Genomic DNA, 4,550 nt, shown 5'->3' with positions numbered 1-4,550 from the left:
GCCTGCTTTTAATACAGCCGCAAACCCTTTCTGCAAAAAGGGGAAGGCTCTAGCAGGAGAGGACACAAAGGAAGGGAGCTTCTTACTCCATGCAGCTACCTTTGAGTTCGTGAAGCCCCTCTCTTTCATCGAAGATGAAAGCAAAGCTTGAGCCTTAGCATGGTCCATCACTATGACCTCCTTCGGCTCTGTCTCCTCCTTTGAAGCTGGTTCCTTCCTCAACCGGACATAACAGTCCGGATATGACCCTTTGCTGGGCCAGAATTCCACCTCCTCTAGGGGAACTGAACCCAACTTATCCGACATGACGATCTTTCCAATCGTCATCGGCATGTGCTCAGCATATCTCCACGGGTTAGCATCTGAGCACAAGAGAAGGTCTTTCACATTGAGCCTTTTCTGGGGCCCACGTGATGCTGCAAGCTTCTGCATCTGCAGTTCCATTGCAGCCGCCTTCTCATTATTCTCCTTCTGCATTTGTTGGATCATTCCAACAATGGAGGAGAGGGCCTGTCCCAGCTCTACTGGGAGAGCGGACAATGTTGAGGGAATAGGTTCAGGGATCTGAACCGGAGCAGCCGACACCTCATCGGCCTCTTCCTCTACAATGTCTGGGACTTGATCTTCATCCTGGCCTCCTGCCAGGAGGTCTTCCTCCAGACGCTCGGACACGTCTGATATCCTGTCGTCCAACTGGATGTCTTGCAAGGCGACCGCGACTTCAGCATCCACCTGGATCTGAACTAGGGGGATCTCCTCTTGAGGCTGGGGAATCACTGCATCAGCTGATGCCCTAGGGAAAAGGTGAGCCCTCATCTTCTCACTTGAAAGATAAGGTCCAGAGGTGTTCTTCTGGAAGCCCCTTACCCAGGTACGAAGCTTCTCCCTTGCTATATCCCTTGATTCCGCCGTCCTAGGGGAATCAAAAGCCTCAGTAATCATGTTAGAGCACACGGTACATACCTGAGGGTCCCAATACCGGAGATCACCCTTGGAGACAGCGCATGCTGCGTGCCTCCTACATAACTCATGTCCGCAGAAGTTCTTACTGCGGACGTTGCAGAAAACACTTCCGCACTTCGGATGGTCCTCCTGTAAAAAGAAGAAATTTCCATGAGTATCAAGTGAACTACGTATCACTGGATATGCACAGTTTAGCATAACAATTCAGAAAGGAAAGACACACACTTGTGTTTCCCACACAACCAATTGTTGCAGCCCTCCAGATAATAAAATTGTATGGTTAATCTGTCCTAGAGTAACCAATGAAAAGTTTCCAGAGGAAACAGATGTAGCTCACACCTAAGATATGATTTTAAAATACCGGATAATAGACAAGAAAGAACTCACTTTCTTATCTGTAAGGCAACACCAAAGGGCTGTGAAAGACAACACAAAAGTGTTAGAAAACACAGTGTTGTACCAATACTATACTATAGTTTTCTTCCTACAGTATATGCTATACTGAGGAATACTGGTACAGTATAGAAGGTAATGCGCCGGCCGGCAAGTCCATAACTAGCTTTAAAGTATACTACTTAACAGCTATAAGGCGGCAGAACGCTGGTTCAAATTCATGTGCCGGCAATCCGATGCCGGCCAGCAGCAAAAGAACCAGAGAACTACGACTGCCCGGCTGCCAGCCACATAGGCCGGCAGCCGGGTCGGGTACAGCACTAGAAGAAAACAGAATGGATGCCAGGATAAGAGAGTGTACTACCTCAAAGCCCGGCAATCCGAAATAGTGCAAATAAGGAAGGGGAGAATCTAATTCAGGCTTCCTGACCAATGCCGTCTGGCTCTACAGACAGACATGGATGAGGGACCAAGGGAGGTCCAGGCAGCACTCAAAGCAGAAGACCTTTGCCGGCCGGCAAGGGACTGAGTCAATTCCACATCCTAACCTATACTAGGTCCAGATGTAGAATGACGTACAGTACTGTAATGGCTAGGCCATTATAGAGATAGAGGGGGAAGGGACAAAGAGGGTCCTACCAACCTTGCTTTAGTAAAGAATCACCCGCAGCCAAGAAAACTCATCTTAGCCTAAGGGAGATCCAAGGAGGGAGGCCAGCAATACTTGCCAACCCCCACTGAACCAAAGCAAGGAAGGTGTTGCTACTCCCGGGGAAAGGATCTTATCCTCCCACCGAGAACAGCAACAAGGACTAGTCTGCTAGATCACAAAAGAAGGAATCATCTCGTACAGAATTCTTTGGGAGTGACCTAAGGATGTTAAGCCTCCTATGTCTGCGTCAGACTAGCGAGGGAGACTCTACCCCAAGCCAGACAAACACAGACTCAGACTAAAAACTCTGATGTTCTGTCCCTCTCTGAAGCCAGACTTACTGGAACAGGAAGGTACAGTAACACCCCAATATAGTTGTATCGAAAGTTAATTCAGATAAACCACTAGGGTTAAGCCCAAGGCTTAAACAGAGGGATAGGGATTGCATACCTTCTCCGAAGAAAAGAAAGCAACCGGGGAGTATGAGAAAGTATACTAAGGCTCCATAGGCAACTTAGCCTAGGCACCAAGAGAATCGATTACCTAAATCACCGAAACTCACTCGTATACTATCTTGGAAATAATCAATATAATCTTAAATGTATAAAACTGCCTAAAGCTTCAATAAAATTTTAAAACACTCGGAAATCCAAAAATCATGCAGGAAAGTACTAGGGCCAAACGACTAGGCTACATGGTCTAGCGTAGGCCAGAATTGGCAAATACTTCGCCAAACAAACAATACTAAAGCACGAAAAAGGAAATCCTATGTAACGCTAAATAGCTAAAATTATTAAAGCAAAACAGCCGGGAACGTCGCTCTGGCTAACTAAAACTCATACCTAGCGAGCGACAGCGTCCAGGACGCCTCCGGTAGGCAACGGCTCTTGTAACAAAGATTATTACTATTAATCACTTTAAAAATTACCATAAGCCTACATTTATACATAAAAGAAATAATACTCAACTTATCAGAGGCAGACGAAGTTGGAGAAAGCATAATAAAGCGATTAAATCCAAGATTTTGCGAGAAACACAGGAAAAAACACCGAGTTGTTAAGCTACGCAAAAAGGAATACAGATGGTGCCAGGATCGGCGCAATGCACGCTTACGAAACGGGAGAAGAGAGAGCCTTGCGAACAGCTCTCCTTTTTCTTTCTCGTTTTCGTTTTCTTGCCAATTGACCCCTTCGAAGTGTTATCTCTGTTCGGGGTGCAGATTGCCATGTGGCGTGTCAAGAATACGTCCTCTGATATTTCGCGATATCCCTGGTACTTTCATTAGGGATATTCGCTCCAGGAGTTAGAATTCTGGGTACCTTAAGGTAAATTCTCTGGGAATATCGCCGTAGTTGTAATATACCCTAGGAAGCTACCCTATAGGAACTTCCATCAGGACGACATGGCTTGAGCCCAAAAAAATAAACACCATACGACTCCTGCGGCGAATAAGCGAACACCTGAGTTTTAAAGAATTATATGAATGATGTTGACATCGTGGCCCATTTTGTGTCAGAGAGAGAGAGAGAGAGAGAGAGAGAGAGAGAGAGAGAGAGAGAGAGAGAGAGAGAGAGAGAGAGAGAGAGAGAGGGAGAGAGAGAGAGTACAATACAATCCTTTCCGCTACTTTTATTCTGAGGAATATATAGACGTCCGATACAGAGGCTGGTTAAGAGAATTTCTACTGCAGTAAAAAAGGTTTCACAATGAAAAGAATTAACCATTATTAATTTCAAAGTCACATTTATACTTCAACAGGTGAATTGTGAATTAACCCTTTGGGCAAAAAACTAACACACTATCTACTTTATATACCTATAGGGCAGGATAAAGGGCATTGCAGCGAGACCCTAACACAATACACCTTGAATATAATCAATATTGCTATTATCATTATCTTTATATTTGCTGTTGTTATGAACCATAACTATAAAAAACAGATTCTACAACCCAACAGGGAAAGCAGCTAAGTGTCGAAAAGAAATGGAGAAGTAAAGAATAAACCATAAAAGAGAATACACTAAGATAAATAACATGGTTAAACCGATGAGCAACGTAAAAACTATGAAATTGTTGCTTAAAACTGGGGTTTCAATTTAAAAAAAATACAAAAAGAAAAAAAATTAACATTTAATAAAATCGCTGCCAATTCCGCTTTCTTGGGAGCCCTTTCTCAGTCCAAAGTTACCTATCCCTTAGCGTCAAACAATCCCCAATAAAGCAGCCTGCATACTGTTGCATATATCGAAGATTCATTGCAGGAACGTTACTCTCTCACGACTAGCAAGACATGGGATGAAGATTTATTTCCAGATTCAAATACTGGACTGGGTCCGAATGGAAGAACAAAGGAGCAAATAAATGTAACAATAAAATTCTTTTATAGGACAGGATTACGCAAACATCCACACGCGAAAAGAATAAATTGTTATTTGTTGCTAAGCAAGTTCACAAAAAGTCCATGCATTAATTCTTGTACTCGAGGAAACAAATTAACTAGAATTTATTATACACGGAGTTTAGCCAATTAAATTTAAGCAAA

Source organism: Palaemon carinicauda, chromosome 3, assembly GCF_036898095.1.
Source record: "Palaemon carinicauda isolate YSFRI2023 chromosome 3, ASM3689809v2, whole genome shotgun sequence".
NCBI lineage: Eukaryota > Metazoa > Arthropoda > Malacostraca > Decapoda > Palaemonidae > Palaemon > Palaemon carinicauda.
The sequence above is the reverse complement of the archived record's forward strand: the minus strand, read 5'-3'. Positions refer to the sequence as shown.